Below are 23,480 nucleotides of genomic sequence, written 5' to 3'. Positions count from 1 at the left end.
ACTTGGAATGATGGATGTAGCCCCTTCGGATAAGGGGAAATGTTGATCGAAGACACTGAGCATACTCTTCCCACCTTGCTTGAGCTCCCAGGGTGAGGAATTGAGATAGAAGGCTCCTGGGGTTGAGGGAACTCTAGAAAATAGGGCGCTACCCTATATGTCACCCAAGGTAGAAGAATTTTGCTCCATTATCTTCATAGGGTCAAAGAATGCTGCTCCCCTCTTGGTATTTGCAGAGTATACCCCAGTTGGCATCATACCCTCAAGAAATCCAGCTTGATGGGAATACCTCTCCTCGTTTTGGCCAACGAGTTGAGAGTGTACTTGGGGTGTACAACGTAAGTCAATTATGAAGCAGGTGTTCTACCACATGATTATTATTGGTCATCAATGGGCATTAGGGGAGTTTTGAGGTATAAAATGGGCCTCCTAAGGAAATTGTAAAATAATAGTGGAAATAATAAAATAATATTTGATTACATCATCAAATTTTGGAGGGTAAAAAGAAAAAAAATATTTTTTCTACTCGTATTTTCAACTTATCTCCCTATGGGTTTACTCAAATTTCGAGAAGAAATGCTCGTTGGATGAATAATTTGATTCCTCATCCAAGGAGTACCCATGTTGCATACTTTTGATGGACCCTGCTACACGAAAAATGGGAAATACATGCGAAAACGTGATTACAATCACGTTTTTTCATGTATTTCTCATTTTTTGTGTAGCAGGGTCCATCGAAAGTATGCAACATGGGTACTCTTTGGATGAGGAATTACATTCTGCATCCAATAAGTACTCCCACTCGAAATTTGAGTAAAACCTTAGGGAGAAAAGTTGAAAATAAGAGTTGAAAAAGTAGTTTTATTATTTTATTATTTTTTAATCTTTTTACTTTTTTACTCCAAAAATGGTGAATCACCCCCCATGGTTGACATCATCATCTTGAATCCTATTGGTTCTTATAAAGTTTATTTTGGTTGTACATTTTTCTTAGGAGGCCCATTTTAGACCTCAATTCCCCTAATGGAAGATCAATAGGCAATAAGATGGGTTGAGATAACCCGATATGATTCCAGGTTGAGGGTAAGCTGTCCGACAAAAATCCAGAGTCGAGGGTGTACTTCCCTATGTGATGAGTTATCCTATTTCTGATATGGGCGGAAGCTATTGCTACTCGATGTGGTTCTAGGTTGAGATGCGCTCCTTGATGATATGCTCTCCGATGACGATTGATGATGATATTCTGGGTGGTAGCCCACTAACAGAGGTTCCAGATAGCAACTTGATGGATAGAGGGTGGTAGCTTGCGCTCCCCTCTAGTAACAAATTATTATTCTTCTATATCCGAGAAATTTTCAATAGTTAGAGTTGATCAGAGATAGTCAAAGCATTACAACAACTTAACAAGGTGATGTGAAGATCAAATGATAGATATTGGCAGGTGGAATTCTTCCTAGTTGAGAGGGAGTGTTAATTTTGAAAATAGGGTCAAATTCCACATTGGGCAACTCAAATGACCAAGATGATGCTTGCATTAAATTCCTCTTTTCGAGAAGATCAAATTCGACCTAAATATTACTCGATTTGGTTAAGTGGAAGTTAAGTTTTGAATTATTTTATTCATTCGTTCATTATGGAATGGGTTGGCCTTAACCACTTGTGCAACTGCTTGGGTCAACCTCAACCCCAATTAAGCCCTCAAGAAAGCCTATAAAAGGAAGAAACCTCAAGCTCACTTAAAAACACTTGATCAAGGCATGTTTCTATTCTTCTTTTTTGTTTTGGCTTGCATAGGTTCGTCGACAGAAGTTCACAAAGGGTCTAAAATGACACGCGAAAGTCTTATATACCTAGGGGGATAATATGGGGTACAAAGGGAGGTACCATATTTATTACCATATCCCATCCCATTATTACATTATTCCCTGGGGTACCTCCCTTTGTACCCAATATTATCCCCCCTAGGTATATAACAGAAAGGTTCGCTCTGGGTTAGGGTTTTATGGATCTTAGTCGCTGGCACAGAACATTACTTTTTCATCCTCGGTTGCAAGCACAAAGTGGGCCACTCTGGCTCTCTGGTCACGCTAAGATAGTTCAGTGAGAGCGACTATGGATTCAGAGGTAGATCATAAGGTTCCTGTCCCCAATCGCTCGCACAAGGTAGTCCTGGGAGCGACCCTATTATCTCGGTCACTTGCACAACTCAGATAGGGTGTGACTTTGTTTTTTCGATCTCTCACACAACTCGTCTAGGGAGTGACTTTGGGTCTTTGCTATTCAGTGCTAGAGTTGCATGCATAAAGACCTCCTGGGAGTGAGTCTGCAGTCATAGTCACTCGCACACTATATTTGTGAGAGTGACTTAGAAGTTTCAGACACTTAGAAACAGTGTTGATGAGGGTGACCCAGTTCAGATCTAGGGTTTTTACATCTTGGATTCAATCAACTTCAGTGATATGGTATATTTGGGTTTCTATGATGTTTTAACAGATCTATAGATTTGATTTATTGTTATCTACTGCAAATCATACGTTTTGAGTTCATTATACTGACTGCTGAAATATTTTTATGACTATCTATTAAAGAAGAAGATTTGAAAGAGTTTCCCCCTTGTGGGGTTTTTCCCTGGTCTTGGACCAATCTTCTATATCTTATGGTTGCGTTGTTGTCTTCTATATCACTGCATATATTGTTCTTTCTTCAGTTACTTTATGATTTATTATACTGCTAATAATTGGATGCATTGTTAATGAAAAGATAAATTGGACTAAAGTAACTGATACACCATTGAACAATAAATTTTTTTAACACCAAGTGGCATCTTCATCTGGTAAAATCTTCCAATGCACAAAATACTCTATGATGACCTTGTTTTTGAGCTTCCTCTCCCTGGTCTCCAAGATGGCCTCCAACTCTAAAATTAGATGCCCCTCATGATCAAGTGGAGGCAACTCCACAAATGTTGTAACCTGTTGCCCCAACACCCTCTTGAGGCACGATACATGAAATAGTTTATGGATCTTTCTCCCTGGTGGTAGCTCCAACTCGTAAATCACCTCTCTAACCCTCCTAATCACCCTGTAAGGCCCAAAGAATCTTGTCTGTAGCTTCTTGATCCCCTTGTACTTCATCATGGATTGTCGGTAATGCCACAATCAAAGGTAGACCAAATCCCCTACCTCAAAATGCCTCTCTACTTGATGCTTGTCAGCATACATGTTCTATTGGTTCTGAGATTTATGTAAGTTATCCTTAAGAAAATTGAGGATATCTTGGCTCTTGAGGATCCAATCCTTGGCCTTTGGGACCCAAGTGTCTCCAAAAAAAATGTCAACAAATGATAAAACATCATAATCATATAAAGCATGGAAATGATTCATACCAATGGACATGTGATGTGTGGTGTTGTAACAATACTATCCCAGATGCAACCATCGAATCCAAGTCCTCTGCTACCTTGTCACATAGTTCCTGAGATAGCCCTCTAACCATTGGTTCACACTCTCTGTCTAGCTGTTGGTTTGTGGATGATAGCTGGTGCTTTGGGTGAGCTTGGTGCCAACTAGCCTGAAAAATCTCATGCCAAAATCCTCCCATAAATCGGCCATCTCTGTCACTGACTATAGTCTTAGGGAGTCTGTGCAAACGAAAGACCTCCCTTAAGAACATCTCTGCCACTTGTGAAGCTGAATATCGTGTCAGAATGGAAAATAAATGTGCAAAATTGGTTAACCTGTCAACCACTACAAAAATACCATCCTTCCCTTGCACCGAGGGAAGTATGGTGATGAAATCCATATGAGATACTCTCCCATTTTCCCTTAGGGATGGGAAGAGGCTGCAACAATCCTGTTGGATGTGTCAATTCTACTTTGTTCCTCTTGCATGCTTCACACTCCTGCACATGCCTCAACACGTCTCCTTTTAAGCCCTTCCAAGTGAAGCACTCTCTCACTGCCATATAAGTCTTCCTAAACACCTGGTGTCCATACACAGGAGAATAATGAGCTACTTTAAGGACACACTCCCTCAATTTGGATCCCAATACCAGAAATATGCTCCCTTTGTAATAGATGACCTCATCCATCACCCTGTAATGCTCATCTACAAAACTCCCCTCCAAGATCTCGCACACTCGATGATCCTTGGAGTAATCTACTAATAACCAAGCCTTCCAATCATGGCAAATGCTCATAAGTGAATGATCAAGTGCTCAAAAAAATAGCTCAAAATTTAAAGTTGTCAGATAAGTGTAGAACCTAAACAACCACATAGTGCTCATCATCTTGAATTAAAGGCAACTCGTTTTGTGCGAAATGGACACCGTATGCTTCCAGAATCATGTTCTGTTCGTTTTCTCAAACAGAATTTTTTTTGCAAAATGTGACAGCCTAGTCAGCAGTCTGTACTGCTGATGTGGAGTTGACTATGTAGGTTGAGGTGGTAGGGTTGACTGGTCAACATCCTTAGACGAATGGTATGGTGCCAAGTGGCAGTTTGTTAGGAAGGTGGCCAGCCACAGGCCACCACATGGCCTAGCGAGTGGCTGCCACGTGGCAGCCTGGTGTTGAAATTTGGTACCGGAGGACAGGTGGTTCCCTAAGGCTTTGATCTTTGGCCTAGGGAAAAGTGTCCAAAAGAATTTAATTTTTCTCCTAAAGTGACTTGATAATTTTTATAAAGTTAAATCTAATTTAAAAGTGACTTTAAGTGATATAGTTACTAAAGTCTAATTTTAAAGTGACTTTAATAAAGTCAATGTAAAATTAGAAAGGAAAAGTGACTTTGGAAATAAATGACTAAGTGGGTCTTTATTAAAGTGGGGTGAATTAAAAAATAGAAAGTGAGATTTAAATGAGCATTTAATCTCAGCCCTAGATCTCAATCTATTTCAGCCATTGGATTTAGGGATCACCGAAAAGTCACTTAGGGTTAGATTAAAGGAGGAAAAGGAGGAAAAGGTCATTCATTCTTTCATGAGCAGATTGAGAGAGAGAGAGCAAGAGAGCAAGGGAGATTTCTGGACAGGGAGGAGAAGGAGGCAGCAACTTGGCACACATTCCAAGGTAGCATTTGAGCAAATCCGTACAGCTGAGTTAGAGCACAACAAGGGTAGATATTGGGCACACAAATCTAGAAAGACCGTACAACGTTTTTGGAGCAGGCCATACAACGTTTTAGCAGGCCGTACAACAATTTTCAGTATTCAGTACAACAGTTTCTAGGCAGGCCGTACAGTAGAATTTCTCATTGAAATTTGGCACGCTTTTCTAGGAGGTCGTACAACATTTATTGCTGTTCTATTTTGCTGTAGCAAGTTTTTCAGCTGGTTGTGAGGCACGAATAACGAGATAAGTTGTAAAATTTTCTTGCTGATTTTTGCTGAAATATTTCTCATACTGTAAAAGCATTTTCCAGAAATAAAGAAGAGCTCTCGAACTGGTTTTCCCCAAGAGTTGTAGGGGGTTTTTCTAGGGTCACATTGACCAAAAATCACTGTGTTCAAATGTGTCAAATGGCTGTTTGTACCTGCTGATTTTTTATTTCTGCATTTTCCAGCATTCTGTAAAATTTCCATAATTTGTGTTTCAGCAAAATTTAGTTTTTCCAGTGTTGAATGTATGGATATGGGAATGGGCACTTTGTTGAGATTGCAACAAGATGATGGAGCTTAGTGAAAAGAGTCACCTTAACTAAGTGGGCCCGCAGGCAAATTATGGCGCAAAGTCTATTTTTAGACTATGTCTATTTTTAGACATATGGATCATGTCTATGAGTTGCAGGATGTTGTTTATGGATGATTGGTCAAGTTGGCAAAAATAGATGGACTTGTATTTTTAGACAACAACGGTGACACTGTCAAGTCTAATTATAGAGGAGTCAAATATTATTAGCTTATAATAATATTTAGACTATAAAATTTATCTTATTCTCTTGGAGCACTTCAGTTTGAGCTACAGATGTGGCACATGCAGTTGTCAGAAGGAAATACGTTTTCTTTGTGGGTTAGTTGAGTTGCTGCATGCATGACTTCAGTTAGAACTCAGTCAGTTGAGTTTGGTGGAGTTGATTGTGGAGTTGATGGAGTTGTGTTCAGTTTGACTTGGTTAAACTAGTTGTAATTAGTCTAACTGCAAATAGACTAATGATGAGTTGTTAAACTAATTATTAAATCATAATGCAACTAAATAATACATCAGTTAACTCAGTTGCATGTCAGTGCATGTTCATTTCAGCAGGGACAGGTGTTAGAGGATCAGATTGCTATCAGTTGTGACTATAGTTGTGCATGAGGATTTGCACAATCAATGGGATTGAGTTATGCCAATGAGAATTGGCCAATACCAAGTGATTATAGCCTCTGCTCATGTGATTCCCACTGTGAGTGATTCTTTTGAGGTAAATACGAGTTTGGTTCAACTATTCTCATCCATTCTTGAGCAGGTATTGTGCAGTGGAGGCAAGCAAGCAGTGGAATAGATTTGGAGATCAGATCTGAGCTGTATTGTGTGTAATAGGTGGAGATAGTGCTAGATACTTGTGAGAAGTATTGACTATTGTAATGTTACATGTTATCAATCATTAATATACAGATAGTGTGGGGTTTTCAACTGTAATCTTTCCCCGAGTTACATACTGTGTTAATGTGTGCATGCTCTTGATGTTTTATTGTTATTGATGCTGCTATATTGATGATCAATGTAGAGGAGCTTATGTATTGTGTATGTATTCCAAAATAGTACATGATCAAGATAATCTCCATTGAATATGTGTTTATTATTCAAAATTTCTACATGGTATCAGAGCTGTTGATCATCAGATCTACTATTCAGGAAGTGTTTACATTCTATTTCTTCAGGCAGAGTCTGTAATCAGGCCAGGTAGCCTCTGGATTCATCCTTCCTTTGGAAGGTGAGATATTCGGTGAATGCCCATACAGTTGATCTTTGTACAAGAAATACCTTGTTCTCATGAATTCTAGATCGGAAGTGGTTGAGTTGGAGCTAGTGGAATTCTAATTTGCAGCAGTGTTTTCTTGGTGTCAAAACTAAGATGTCTTTCACAAGATTGCGATTGGAGTATGCCCTTGAGGGCAGTACGAACTATATTGCATGGAAGGAAAGGGTGGAGGCAATATTGGATGAGAATGGGCTAAAGGAGTTCATAGAGACGGATGTCCCAAAGCCTATTGATGCTACTCAAGCTGATGCTTGGAAAAAGAAGACCGCAAAATGTCGAAGGATTCTGTTGGAGGACGTGAAGGATCACATTGTGTCCAGCCTCCATGGAAAGATTTATCCATATATAAGGTGGTAGGCTTTAACAGAATTATTCCAAAGCAAGAGCGATCAGAGGAAGCTGGCGCTCAAAGATAAACTCAGAAACATCAAATGCGAGAAGGGTGATAGTATGCCCAAGTATCTCATGAAGTTCACTAAGTGTCGAGATGAACTGGGAAGCGTGGAGGTTACTGTCGATGATGAGGACTTGGTGATCTTGGCTCTCTTTGGTCTTCCGAAGAGTTGGCATTCCTATCAGGACTCTGTCAATGGTCGGGAGAAATTGCCAGGATGGGAAAGACTGTGGTCAGATCTTGTGCAGGAGGAGATCAGGCGGAGTACCAGGGACGGATCTTCATCAAAGGGAGCTGATGAAGAAAATTGCGCATTGGCTGCTAAAGCAAAGAAAGGGAAGAGAAAGAAAGCTTCTCAGTCTGGTGCGAAAGGCAAGAAGTAGGACATGTCCAAGGTGAAGTGTTTTCACTGTCACCAGCACGGACACTATGCCACATTTTCCGCAGAAGAAGAAGAACAAGCAAGCTGCTAGATCTGCAGTAGGAGAGGCTCTAGCCTGACAGTTTGAGATTGATTTTTCATTGATCGCATGCTTGGTTTCAAGTGTGATGGGATTGGTGTGGTTCTTGGATAGTGGTGTGTCTTTTCACATGACAGGAGATAGAGATTTGTTTTCTGATATGGAGGACAAAGATCTTGGAGCGCACATCGAGATGGGCGATGATGGTAGATACAGTGTGATCGGTATTGGTACCATTTCCTTTGAGAGGGAGTCTGGTAAACCCTTCGTATTGAAGGAAGTCATGCATGTTCCAGGATTGAAGAAGAATCTTATCTCTGTGGCGATGTTAGAAGACAAGGGGTATGATGTTGTTTTCAGCAAGGGAAAAGCTTTCCTGCGTAGCAAGACAACTGGTGAGACCCGGAAGATAGGGGTTCGAGTAAGGAACCTTTATCAGTTGCATGTATATGGATGCACAACAATGGCAGGCAAGGCAGAAGGATTGGTGAGCCGGGATGATGGCGAGTTGTGGCACAGGAGATTGGGTCACCTTCACCATGGAGCCTTGAAGATACTGCAGTAGATCACTACAGGGCTTCCTAAAGGCACACTTGCGCAGTCAAATCAGTGCAAGGGGTGTACTTTGGGGAAGTTTGTGAAAGTCACATTTCACGAGAAGGATAGTCGCGCCACGACGATCCTTGAGAGAATTCACACAGACGTTTGTGGACCTTTCTCAGTTGCTTCGACAGAAAAACACAGGTATTATGTGATTTTTGTTGATGATTTCTCTCGTAAGTGCTGGATCTTCTTCATGCAGAAGAAGAGCGAGACATATTCAAAGTTCTGTGAATTCAAAGCATTGGTCGAGAAGGAGTCGGGGAAGAAGGTGAAGGCTCTTAGGAGTGATAATGGTGGTGAATACATCTTGGACGAGTTCAAGGATTTCTGCAAGGCAGAAGGGATTCTAAGAGAGCTCATAGCTCCCCATAACCCACAACAGAATGGGGTAGCTGAGCGGAAGAACAGAACGATCGTGGGTGTTGCACGGGCGATGTTGCATGATCAGGGCCTACCCCTTCACTTGTGGCCGGAAGCATGCAATACAGTAGTTTATGTGCAGAACCGTTGTCCTCATAAGATACTTGGCATGAGTACACCTGAGGAGGCTTATTCTGGTAAGAAGCCTGATGTTTCTCATTTGAGGATTTTTGGTGCTAACGTTTACATGCATGTGACGCAGGATGCCAGGAAGAAGTTGGAGCCGACCGCAGAGGTTGGGATATTTGTGGGTTACATTGATACGCCCCACAACTATCGTGTGTATTTGCCAGACAATGGTAAAACTGTTGTGCGACGGGATATAAAATTTCAGGAGGAGAAAGCCATGAAGTGTTCGCTTGAGAGGGAACTACACTTGCATGTAGCTGAGGAGCTATTAGTTCCTAAGGAGGAGCTTCAGGACGTGGATCAGCCACAGGACGAGGTTCATGGAGTGGAAGAGACCACTCAAGCAGCGCCAACCATTAGAGGGCGAAAGCACTTGACAGAAGCTGAGCGACTGGCTCAAGATGCAGAGAAAGTTGTAGGACCACTTACAGCCCAACGTAGACAGAGACAGTCACCTGATCGGTACACTGGATACATGGCTCTTATGAGCAAGTGTGTTGTGACTAAGCCATCCTCTTTCGAGGAAGCTGTGGAGGATCCTGCATGGGTAGACACCATGGTGGAAGAGTATGATTCTATTGTCAGAAACAGTGCATGGGAGATTGTTCCTAGACCGGAAGGGAAATCAGTGGTGGGTTCGAGATGGATCTACAAAGTTAAGCAGGCAGCTGACGGGAGTGTGGAGAAGTACAAGGCAAGATTTGTTGCCCGAGGCTTTTCACAGATAGAAGGGATCGATTATGAGGGGACCTTTGCACCTGTCGCAAGGTATTCTTCCATACGGACGATTCTTGCTCTCTCAGCGCAGATGGGATGGCACATTCATCAGATGGATGTGAAGACTGCGTTCCTCAACGGAGTCATTGAGGAGGAGGTGTACATTGAGCTGCTCGAAGGCTTTGAGGTCTTCAACAGCGAGTTGCATGTGTGCAGGCTCAAGAGAGCGTTGTATGGGTTGAATCAAGCACCACGTACTTGGTACTTTATGTAGATGATTTGATTCTAACGGGTAATGAATTGTTGATACTTTCATGCAAGGATGATCTTGCTAAGGAGTTTGAGATGAAGGACTTGGGCCTCCTTCACTATTTCCTAGGATTGGAAATATGGCGGCACAATGGTGGACAGTTTGTTTCTCAGGGTAAGTATGCTCTGGAGATATTGGAGAAGTTCAACATGCATGGCTGCAAGCCTGTTGATACTCCTCTTCCTGGAGGTTGGAGGAAGGAGGATGCCACTTCGGGAGAAGAAGTGGATGCCACTGTTTATCGACAGTTGGTGGGGTCACTGATGTATTTGGTCAATACACGACTTGATATATGTTATGCAGTTAACCAACTTTCACAAGCTATGGTTAAGCCTACCAAGCTCTTCTGGAAGGTGGACAAGCATGTATTGCGTTATTTGAGAGACACATCGGGATATGGATTGTGCTATATACAGGAGGATGAGGTGAAGCTATGTGGCTTCATGGATGTAGATTGGGCAGGGAGCCCAACGGACAGAAAGAGCACATCAGGAGGGGTCTTCAGTATTGGATCGACAACAGTTTCTTGCTACAGCAGGAACCAGAGATCCGTGGCACTCAGTTCAGCAGAGGCCGAGTATATGGCAGCAAGTTTGGCTGCATGCGAGGCTATATGGATGAGGAAGATTCTGGTTGGTTTGTTCGGTTTTCATTTGGATCCTACTGTGATTTACTGTGATAACCAGAGTTGCATTAAACTCTCAGCTAATCCTGTATTTCATGATAGATCTAAACACATTGACATCAGGTACCATCATATCAGAGATTGTGAGCAGCGGAGGATCATGTTACTTTTATACATTCCAACGGAGGATTAGGATGCTGATATTCTGACGAAGGCTCTCACCAGGAGCAAATTCGAATACCATCGAGGCAAGATAGGGGTTGCTGATAATCCACATCTTGTCGAGAGAGAGTGTTGAGATTGCAACAAGATGATGGAGCTTAGTGAAAAGAGTCGCCTTCATTAAGTGGGCCCACAGGAAAATTATGGCGCAAAGTCTATTTTTAGACTATGTCTATTTTTAGACATATGGATCATGTCTATGAGTTGCAGGATGCTGTTTATGGATGATTGGTCAAGTTGGCAAAAATATATGGACTTCTATTTGTAGACAACAGAGGTGACATTGTCAAGTCTAACTATAGAGCAATCAAATATTATTAGCTTATAATAATATTTAGACTATAAACTTTATCTTATTCTCTTGGAGCACTTCAGTTTGAGCTACAGATGTGGCACATGCAGTTTTCAGAAGGAAATACGCTTTCTTTGTGGGTCAGTTGAGTTGTTGCATGCATGACTTCAGTTAGAACTCAATCAATTGAGTTTGGTGGAGTTGATTGTGGAGTTGATGGAGTTGTGTTCAGTTTGACTTGGCTAAACTAGTTGTAATTAGTCTAACTGCAAATAGACTAATGATGAGTTGTTAAAATAATTATTAACTCATAATGCAACTAAAGAATACATCAGTTAACTCAGTTGCATGTCAGTGCATGTTCAGTTCAGCAGGGACAGGTGTTAGAGGATCATATTGCTATCAGTTGTGACTATAGTTGTGCATGAGGATTTGCACAATCAATGGGATTGAGTTATGCCAATGAGAATTGGCCAATACCAAGTGATTATAGCCTCTGCTCACGTGATTCCCAGTGTGAGTGATTATTTTGAGGTAAATACGAGTTTGGTTCAACGATTCTCATCCATTCTTGAGCAGGTATTGAGCAGTGGAGGCAGGCAAGCCGTGGAATAGGTTTGGAGATCAGATCTGAGCTGTATTGTGTGTAACAGGTGGAGATAGTGATGGATACTTGTGAGAAGTATTGACTATTGTAATGTTACATGTTCTCAATCATTAATATACAGATAGTGTGGGGTTTTCAGCTGTAAGCTTTCCCCGGGTTACATACTGTGTTAATGTGTGCATGCTCTTGATGTTTTATTGTTATTGATGCTGCTATATTGATGATCAACATAGAGGAGCTTATGTATTATGTATGTATTCCGTAATAGTACATGATCAGGATAATCTCCATTGAATATGTGTTTATTATTCAAAATTTCTACACATTTAACTATATGGGAGAAATAAGGTGAAACTGAAAACCGGGGTGGGAAATGATAAATTTTTACATGGTATCAGAGCTTGAGTGCTGAAGTGCAGTTTGGGACAGCAAGGAGGAAAATTATAGCGTGCTGATTTTTCACTCAGAAAATTCTAGCACGTTGATTTTTCACAAACAACAGTTTTATCTTTACTACAACAGTGTTATTTTTCAGTTTCAGGACAGCAGGATGTCATTGGGACTGAGGGTGGAGGATAGGTTGGATGGGCATGCAAATTACAGCGGTTGGAAGGAGAGAATGCAGAGTATCTTTGAGGAGGCAGAAGTCTGGGACATCATGGTGCATACCACATAGAACCCTGTTGTTGTGCCTACTGATGCTACTCAGTTGGCTGAGTATAATAAAAAGAACAACAAGGGTAAGAGACTGATTCTAGACGGAGTCAAAGACCATTGCATTCCTTATGTGAGAGGAAAGAGAAATGCCCATGAGATGTGGACAACATTGTCCAATCTCTACCAGAGTACCAATGAGAACCGGAAAATGGTCTTGAAGGAGAAGCTGAAGACCATTAGGATGGGTAATGATAGTGCAACTGGATATCTCACAAAGATTACTAATGTGAGAGATGAGTTGGCAGCAATTGGAGAGGTCATTCCACCCACTGAGTTGGTGTGGATTGTAGTGAATGGCCTCCCCCGTTCATGGATGAACTTTGCTGGTGGGGTTTGTGCATGTGAGACCCTTCCCACATGGGAAAAATTTTGGGATGATTGCATTCAGACAGAGATCAGGAAAGGTTAGCTTGGGGCAGCCAAGCCAGTTGAGCAGGATGAGGATGTAGCACTATTGGCAGGAGGGAAGAAAGGCAAAGGAAAGAAGCAGGCTTCCATAAGCAATGGTGGGGGCAAAGGCAAAGGTAAAGGTAAACAGGGTAACACACAGAAGGACTATTCCAAGGTGAAGTGTTGGAATTTTCAAAAGATGGGACACTATGCAGTTGTGTGTTCAGAGAAGAAGAAGAAGAAGGGGAAGAACCAGAGCGTGGCAGCTCCAGCAGAGTTTGAGGACTTTGCAGATCGTTTTGACCGGGAGTTTGGGTTCACTGCGTGTGAGTCCTCTAGTGCAGGATCACCTGTCACACAGGTTCAGAGAGAGCATGCTTTTCCCTCGATTAGTGGAGCATCTTCGGGTATTTGGTATGTGGACAGTGGGGCTTCATGTCACATGACAAGAGTCCGTGAGTACTTCTTAGAGCTTTCAGAGTGTGGCACTGATATGGAGGTAGTACTTGGTGATGATAGAGTTGTTAGAGCAGTCGGTGTGGGGACACTGACATTTCAGAGGGAGTCCAAACCTCCCTTGAAGGTGTCAGATGTTCAATATGTGCCAGGGATGAGGAAGAACCTCATATCCGTCTCAGCTTTAAAGGAAAGAGGATATGAGGTACTGTTCAAGGGAGGACAGGTGTTGATGTATCCTAGGGGCACTCCAGCTGATTCAACTAGAGTGATAGGTGTACGCAATGCAAAAGTGTACAAGTTTGAATTCTAGTCCCTTTTGGCATTGAGTAATAGTACCAACAGCAGAGCTAGCAGTTCTGAGCTGTGTGAGATTTGGCACCGCAGGATGGGACATATGTATCATGGAGCCTTGAGGACCTTGCGGGAGATCACTACAGGTGTGCCAGATTTCAGTACTGATCACTTTGATACTTGCAGAGGATATGTGATGGGCAAGTTTGCCAAATCCCCTTTTCCAAACAGTGACAGCAGAGCGAATGGGATACTTGATTTGATTCATTCCGATGTGAGCGGTCGGATGTCTCATGTTTCCTTGAGTGGATATGAGTACTATGTTTTATTCATTGATGATCACTCCAGGAGGACCTGGATTTATTTCTTGAAGACCAAGAGTGAGGTCTTCAAGCGGTTTCAAGAGTTTAGAGCTCTTGTGGAGACACAGACAGGTCAGAAGATCAAGTCCCTGAGGTCGGAAAATGGGGGAGAGTACACCCTTGGAGAGTTTGTTGACTATTGTGCGGAGGCAGGCATCAGGAGGGAGTTCACTATTCCTTACAACCCCCAGCAGAACGGGGTTGTGGAGAGGAAGAACAGATCCATCGTAGGGGCTTCCAAAGCCATGTTACATGATGAGGGGTTTCCATTGTTCTTGTGGGCAGAGGCCTACAACACAGCTGTTTATTTGTAGAACAGGAGTCCGCATCGTGCCTTGCGGCACATGACTCCGGAGGAAGCTTTTCTTGGCAAGAAGCCTGATATTGGTCATCTTTGTATCTTTGGGTGCATTACATACTCCTACATACCCAAGGAGAAGAGGACGAAACTAGAGCCCACCGCAGACAAGGGTAACTTTGTGGGCTACAATGAGACCTCAAAGGCCTTTCGGATTTACATTCCTGCACATAGGAAAGTTGTTGTCAGGCAGGATGTGAAGTTCGAGGAGGACAGGGCCTTTAGGAGGTCACAGGAGTTAGAGTATCTGGATCAGCCAGACCCTCAACAACAATTGAGTCAGTCCCAGGGATCCAGTGGGCAGGGATCAGGAGAATCTGGAGGTACATCTATGACAATGCCAGGTCCATCAGTGAGCAGTGGATCGAGGAGCCAGAGGGGTGGTTCTTTGGGAAACATGCAGAGTAGTCCACAGAGTAGTTCACTAGGGAGTCCACTGATTGACAGTTCACATGGTACCTCAGCTTCTACAAGTTCAGGTGCAGGCAGGAGGAAAACAGACATGCAGTCAAGAGTTCAGGCTACTGATGGTGATGAGGAGGAGGAGTTTCATTCTCCAATGGGAGAAGCATGCTCAGGGAAGAGGAAGCCCAAGTGGCTTCAGGACACCTTGAGAGATGCCACATCCGTTGCTGAGCCTAAGAGGTCGGTCAGAGAGAGTAGACCACCTAAGAGGTTTTGTAGCTATATGGCAATGGCTACCAACATCCTTGACTCTGAGCCTTCTAGCTATGAGGAGGCAACTAGCCAGCAGGTCTGGAGAGAGGCCATGCAGGAGGAGTATTCTTCTATCATGAAGAATGATGTTTGGGAGGTGGTGCCAAGGCCTGAGGGCAAATCCGTGGTTACTTCCAGATGGCTTTACAAGTTAAAGCATGCTGCAGATGGCAGCATTGAGAAATTCAAAGCGAGGTTTGTGGCTAGAGGGTTCTCCCAGGTAGAGGGAGTTGATTATGAGGAGACCTTCACTCCCGTGGCTCGATATACTTCGATCCGCTCCATTATATCGATAGCAACAGAGATGGGTTGGAAGATCCACCAGATGGATGTGAAGACTGCATTTCTCAATGGCTTCATACAGGAGGAGGTGTACATTGAGTAGCCACAAGGCTTTGAGGTGCATGGGAAGGAGTCCCATGTGTGCAGACTGAAGAAGGCCCTTTATGGCCTGAAGCAAGCTCCCAGAGCTTGGTACTCCAGGATAGATACATACTTGCAGGGGATGGGTTTCACAAAGAGTGAGGCAGATCTGAACCTTTATTATATTGTGATAGGTGAGGAGCCTCTCATTCTAGTGCTGTATGTGGACGACTTGATCATTACAGGTGCAGAGAGACTCATGGAGCACTGCAAGAGAGATCTTGCGGCGGAGTTTGAGATGAAGGACATCGACTTGATGCATTATTTTTTGGGTTTGGAGGTGTGGCAGGAGGAGGGGCATTTCTTCTTGGGGCAGGGGAAGTATATTGTGTACATCCTTGGCAGATTCCACATGGAGGATTGTAAACCCATGTTGACACCGATGATCACCAACTGGAAGAAGCTTCATGCTTCGGATTCCGAGTTGGTGGATCCCACATTGTACAAGCAGCTGATTGGTTCCTTAATATATTTGGTCAACACTAGACCAGATATTTGTTTTGCAGTCAACACGATGAGTCAGTTTATGTGTGAGCCTAGGAAGGTTCACTGGGTGGCTACAAAACACATTTTGCGGTACTTGCAGGGGACAGTGGATTATGGTCTGGACTACAGGTAGGGGGATGGAGTGAGATTGGCAGGTTATACTGATTCTGATTGGGCAGGTTGTGCTTCTGATAGGAAGAGCACTTCGGGGTGCTGTTTTGGGTTGGGTTCGACAGTAGTGTCATGGTTCAGCCGGAAGCAGCAGTCAGTAGCATTAAGTTCAGAAGAAGCAGAGTATATGGCAGCCAGTCTAGCTAGTTGTGAGGCCATCTAGCTTTGCAAGATGTTGTTTGGCTTATTTTGTCAGTCGTTGAAACCTTCAGTGATTTACTGTGATAATCAGAGTTGCATTAAACTCATGGAGAATCCAGTATTTCATGACAGGTCAAAGCATATCGGGATCAAATATCATTTCATCAGAGACTATGTTCAGAAGGGAGCTGTGAAGCTTGAGTATATTCCCACTGATGAGCAGGTTGCAGATATTCTTACCAAAGCCTTACCACGGGGCAAGCATGTCTACTTCAGAGACAAGATGGGTTTGGTGAGGAACACCTTCCTCGGTAAGAGAGAGTGTTGAAATTTGGTACCGGAGGACAGGTGGTTCCCTAAGGCTTTGATCTTTGGCCTAGGGAAAAGTGTCCAAAAGAATTTAATTTTTCTCCTAAAGTGACTTTATAATTTTTATAAAGTTAAATCTAATTTAAAAGTGACTTTAAGTGATAAAGATACTAAAGTCTAATTTTAAAGTGACTTTAATAAAGTCAATGTAAAATTAGAAAGGAAAAGTGACTTTGGAAATAAATGACTAAGTGGGTCTTTATTAAAGTGGGGTGAATTAAAAAATAGAAAGTGAGATTTAAATAAGCATTTAATCTCAGCCCTAGATCTCAATCTATTTCAGCCATCGGATTTAGGGATCACCGAAAAGTCACTTAGGGTTAGATTAAATGAGGAAAATGAGGAAAATTTCATTCATTCTTTCATGAGCAGATTGAGAGAGAGAGAGCAAGAGAGCAAGGGAGATTTTTGGACAGGGAGGACAAGGAGGCAGCAGCTTGGCACACATTCCAAGGAAGCATTTGAGCAAATCCGTACAACTGAGTTAGAGCATAGCAAGGCTAGAGATTGGGCACACAAATCTAGAAAGGTCGAACAACGTTTTTGGAGCAGGCCGTATAACAAGTTTCAGCAGTCCGTACAACAGTTTCCAGGCAGGCCGTACAACATAATTTCTCACTAAAATTTGGCACGCTTTTCTAGGAGGCCGTACAACATTTATTGTTGTTCTGTTTTGCTGTAGCAAGTTTTTTAGCTGGCTGTGAGGCACGAATAACGAGATAATTTGTAAAATTTGCTTGCTGATTTTTGTTGAAATATTTCTCATACTATAAAAGCATTTTCCAGAAATAAAGAAGAGCTCTCGAATTGGTTTTCCGCAAGAGTTGTAGGGGGTTTTTCGAGGGTCACATTGACCAAAAATCATTGTGTTCAAATGTTGTAAATGGCTGTTTGTACCTGCTGATTTTTATTTCTGCATTTTCTAGCATTCTGTAAAATTTCCAGAATTTGTGTTTTCAGCAAAATTTATTTTTTCTAGTGTTGAATGTATGGATATGGGAATGGGCATTTAACTATATGGGAGAAATAAGGTGAAATTGAAAACTGGGGTGGGAAATGATAAATTTTTACACCTGGGGGCCACCAAAAGTTTGTTTGAGGTCCGGGAAACAGAAGCGAGGGTTAAACCCGTGGCCTCCAAGCAAATAACCGAAGCCTCCTACCAATGCACCAAAACAATGAGTCTTAATAACCTATGGACACAACTTTTATTTGAAGTTGAAGTTCGCGCCAATTCGAGGAGGGGTGACACGCCACCATACATGATCACCAGAGAACAGAGTGGGGGCCCGGCCGAGGGGGTGCAGGTTGTTGGCCTTAGCCCCGGGCACGTGGCCCATATTTTGCAGATTTGAGGCGTTAGAGGACATTTAAAGTGTCTGACAATTTTACCCTGAAATTGGCAGAAATGGCGTCCGATTAGTGGAAATCCAGGCGAAATTGTAGGACAATGTCGTGTTTTGGGGAATTTGTGGTGCAATTAGCAAAAAGACTTGGGGAAGCCATAACTTCTTCATTTTTTAACCAAATCAAGAGCAGAAATAGGCTACACAGACATTTTTGGGCATTCTAGAGCCATTGGAACAGGTTTCAGAGCTATCTGAGCATTGTAAACTGATGTATTCACATTTTTTAGCGTAGTATAGAGAGCCAAGCCATTGGAAGCTGGACCAAGGAGACATATCCTAGGCAGGGTGAAATACTTTATCATGTGCTGTTGTGATATTGTTTTTTGGTGATGTTCATCTTTGTTAGATGCTGTTGTTTAGCCATTTGTTTATGTTAATTTGTACATAAAATTTACATAAAAACACTCAAAAACTCATGTTTTAAACTTGCAATTAACCTCATGAATCCTTAAGCACTTTTAACATATTCTGAAAATGAATTTAGTACAACAAACTAATTATCCCATTTAGATCAAGTTTGGTATCAGAGCTCTTGGTTTTCTTTGTGCAAGAAGGATTTAACTGTTTGCAAGTGAATGTCATGCTTACAAGGTTGAAGCTCAAGAGAGGAGAAGGGAAGCTGGTTGAAAGCCCTGAAGTTGGGTCAAGGAGAAGGAGTGCAAGGTTGCCACAATCTCCACCACTAGTTCTTCCTCAAGTTGCATCAGTGAGCATGTCACATGAAGGAGAGCCTACAAGTATGACAGAGGATGAGAAGTTCTTTAGGAAGGCTTTCTTTGATATGAATGAAATGGTGAAGGTCCTCTATGAAGAGAGGAATACCAGACTGCAGGGTGAAAGCTCCAAGCCTCCAAAAGGAGAAGGTTCTTTAGGAGGAGGAGGTAATGGAAATGGAGGTAAACCTCCACCCTCTCCACCATCTTCTTCATCTTCATCTTCACAGGCATCTTCACCCTCTTCCACTAATACAACCCTTACTCATACTCATCAACATACCTCAAAAGGAACTGGAAAACTTGATGTTAAATTTGAACTGCCCATGTATAATGGTGAAGTGAATGCAGAGAAGCTTGGAAATTGGGTTCGTCATTTGGAGGTCTATTGTAGAATTCAAAATCTTCAAGATGATGACATAAAGATTCAATGAGCTTCTTTGAGGTTGGAGGGTGCAACGCTAGTATGGTGGGAATGAAAGACACAAGAAGAGATAAAAAAACACGGTAAGATCTCAATTTCTTGGTCCGATTTCATTTCTGCAATTAAAAGAAAGTTTTACCCTCTAGCATATATGTAGAAAGCCATCATGAATTGGCAGAAATTTAGACAACTTAAAGGTCAAAATGTGCTAGATTACACCTAAGAATTTAGAAAAAGGTCTCTAATGTTAGTGTAGATTTGCAATCACAAGACACGTTGCTGAAGTATATAGGGGGTTTACACAGTTACCTTAGACATACTATCCTTATGTTTAATACCTCTAGATGAGGTGTGTGTGCAAGCCACTCATCTTGAGGCAAGAGGAAAAAATACTCTAGAAGAGGGTTGTAAAAAGCCATTTAGGGGTAAAGGAAAAAAAAGGGTTTCAAAGGGAAAGGAAAGAAAAATACATCTATTAAGAAGGAAGGAGAGGAATTAACATGCAAGCATTGTTCCAAAGAGGGTCACGATGAAGCTCATTGTTGTAAGCTTCACCCCGAGATGAAACCAAAGAAATTCAATGACAAGGGAAAACAAAAGACAACTGCAACCACTCAACAAGATTTGGGATCCGATTCGGGTGATGAAACTAAAATTACAGCCATGGCCATTGCTAGCACTAGTACTTCAAATTTACACAATGAAACTCCCAATGAAAAAAGAAGAGGATATAAATTTTTCACATAAGGGTAATCTCAAAACATAGAAAAATTGATACTCTTTTTGATATTGATAGTGGCTCTCAAGCCAATCTCATTTCTGAAAACATTGTCAAAAGTTTAAACTTGGGAACCATTCCATATCATAAGCCATATCCATTAGGATGTGTGTGTGACAATGCACAATGGCAAGTAACTAGAAAGTGTAAACTAAAATTCGCCATCACTGCAAATTTCATAGATGAAGTGGAGCTTGATGTTGTGCCATTAGATACACGTGGTATAGTTTTGGGCAGTCCGTATATCTATGAAAGAAAATCTATCTCCCATAGACATGAAAAAAATACCATTTGTTCAAATATTGAGTAGAATACATTGTGAGATCCCATAGCAAGAAACTAAATCTTTCACTTGTTAATGCGGAGCAGATGAAAATACTAGTGAATTCTAGCAAGAATTTTGTGCTTCTAATGATCAAACCCAAAAATGATATTGATAATGAATATTTTCAAGGTTGTGACTCAAGATTGAAATCTGAATTGGTTGATGTTGTTAACCAATATGATGAGATGTTTCAAGAACCAAAAGGATTTCCTCCCAAGAGAGGAATCCAACATGAGATACAGTTGCAACAAGATAGTCCTCTTCCTAACATCGGCATGTACAAGATGTCAATGATGGAAAGTGCAGAAATCAAAAATAAAATTCAAGAGCTATTGGATAAAGGGATCATTAGGTCAAGTTCTTTGCCATGTGGGTCACCTATTGTTTTGGTGCCAAATAAGGATGGAACATGGAACATGTGTGGACTTCTGTGTATTGAACAAGATCACAGTAAATAACCGTTACCCATTGCCTAGAATAGATGATTTACTTGATCAATTGAAAGATGAAAAGTATTTTAGTAAGTTGGAATTAAGGAGTGGCTACCATAAAATTAGAATTGCTGAAGGAGACATTTGGAAGACAACATTCAAAACAAAACAAGGTTTGCTTGAATGGCTGGTTATGCCTTTTGATTTATGTGATGTTCCTGCGACCTTCATGCATGTGATGAATGATGTGTTGAGGCTATTTCTTGATGAGTTTGTTATAGTATACTTAGATGACATCTTAATTTTTAGTAAATCTCGTGATGAACATGTCATGCATGTGAGAAAAGTACTTGATTTCTTAATGAAAGAACCATTAGGGGACTTTTGAGGTCTAAAATGGGCCTCCTAAGAAAAATGTACAACTAAAATAATATTTATAAGAACCAATAGGATTCAAGATGATGATGTCAACCATGGGGGAGTATTCACCATTTTTGGAATAAAAAAGTAACAAGATTAAAAAATAATAAAATAATAAAACTGCTTTTTCAACTCGTATTTTCAACTTATCTCCCTAAGGATTTACTCAAATTTTGAGAGGGATTACTCGTTGGATGACAAATTTAATTCCTCATCCAAAGAGTACCCATGTTGCATACTTTCGATGGACCCTGCTACATGAAAAATGAGAAATACATGAAAAAAAGTGATTCCAATCACGTTTTTCATGTATTTCTTAGTTTTCGTGTAGCAGGGTCCATCAAAAGTATGCAACATGGGTACTCCTTGGATGAGGAATCAAATTATGCATCCAAAGAGTGTTTCCTCTTGAAATTTGAGTAAACCCATAGGGAGATAAGTTGAAAAATAGTTTTTTATTTTTTTCGATCTAAAATTTGATGATTTCATCTAATCGTATTGTTTTATTTCCACTATTATTTTATAATTTCCTTAGGAGGCTCATTTTAGACCTCAAAAATCCCTAATGGGTTGTATTTAAAGATGTCAAAATGTGAGTTTGGAAAAACTTATTTAGTTTACTTGGGTCATATTGTTGGAGGAGGTGAGTTGAAAATAGATCCCTCCAAGGTTGATGTCATTTTGAATTGGCCAAGGCCCAAGACAGTTACTGAGGTAAGAAGGTTTTTGGGAGCAACCCAATATTGGAGGAAATTCATTGCTAATTTTTCTTCTATAGCAACTCCTTTGCATGCATTGACTAGTGTGAAAAAGGTTTTTCAGTGGGGAGGCAAACAACAAAAGGGCTTTGATGCATTGAAGGAAAAGATCAGTTCAACTCCAGTACTTGCATTTCCAGACTTGAGATAGTCATTTGAGATCTAGACTGATGCTAGTGACTATGCTATGGATGCAATCCTCATGCAACATGGTAAGCCTACCTATTTTCATTCAGAAACTTTTAATGGTGCAGTGATTAATTATCCTACATATGACAAGGAATTGTATGCATTGGTGCAAAGTGTGAAAAAGTGGAAACATTACTTGATGGGTAAGGAAAAAATCATTCACCCTGATCATAAGCCATTTCAATACTTGTAATCTCAATCTAAGTTGCAGCAATCAAGGCACTTCTGATGGATGGGTTTTCTTCAACAATTCCACTTGGTAATAATGTATAAGAAATGTATCTACAATAAAGTTATTGATATGCCTTGTAGGCCTATTATTAGTGAAACTACTTTACTCAAGCATAATTTTGTTTTGCATAAAAGCTATATTGAGCAATATGCATTAGACAATGACTTTCAGGATGTTTATGCAATCTTGAGTCAAGGTAACCAAGTAGAGGAATTGGATTATCATTTGCATGATAACTTGTTGTACCATCTTGGTAAGCTTTGTATTCCACAGGGAGAAAGAGTCAACATCACAAGAGAGGCACATACTTCTCTTATTGTTGGTCATTTTGGTGTAAGTAAGACAATGGAACATCTACATAGGTATTGTTATTGGCCTCGTATGATTGAAAGTGTGTCATGTTTTATTAAAGGATGTTCATTATGTTTAGTCAGTAAGCCTAGCAATTGGAAGTTAGGATCGTAAAAACCACTTCCGGCACCTTCACGACCGTGGGAAAGTGTTTCTATGGATTTTTTAGGAGGTCTTCCATTGTCAAAAAGAGATCATGATTATTTGTATGTAGTTGTGGATAGGTTCAGCAAAATGTGTATTTTGATGCCATGTAAAAAGCAAATTATAGCTGAAAAAACTGCTTAGTTATTTTTTCAGAATGTATGGGTGCATTTTGGATTTCCCACATCCATTTTTAGTGATCGAGATTCTCTCTTTGTTGGGAAGTTTTGGTCAAGATTGAGGGGATTCATGGAAACCAAATTGAAAAAGAGTACAACATTTCATCCACAAACAGATGGTTAAATAGAGGTGGTGAATAGGACAGTGATACATCTTCTTCATGGGTATTGCAGCAAGCATCCTAAATTGTGGCATGAAAATTTGCATTACATTCAACATGCTTACAACCGGGCCAAGCACTCTTCAACTAAAACATCGCCATTTGAGGCATGTTTGGGATACTTGCCTAAGTCTCCTTTGGATTTCATTTTTGGAAAGGATGTTGTTAATGATGGTCATACTGACATAGAAAAAGCAAGAAGGTTCATTGAACAAATCCAATTAGTACACCAAAGTGTTTAAGAACAACTGGAAAAGAGCCAAGGCAAGTACAAAGCAAGGCATGACAAGCATCGTGTAGATCACAAGTTCCAAGTCAGTGACGAAGTTTGGCTTCACA

Source organism: Pinus tabuliformis, chromosome 1_1 (genome assembly GCF_031772625.1).
Source record: "Pinus tabuliformis cultivar Carrire ecotype Pingquan chromosome 1_1, CPIR1, whole genome shotgun sequence".
Taxonomy (NCBI): Eukaryota; Viridiplantae; Streptophyta; class Pinopsida; order Pinales; family Pinaceae; genus Pinus; species Pinus tabuliformis.
Note: the sequence above shows the minus strand (reverse complement) of the source record.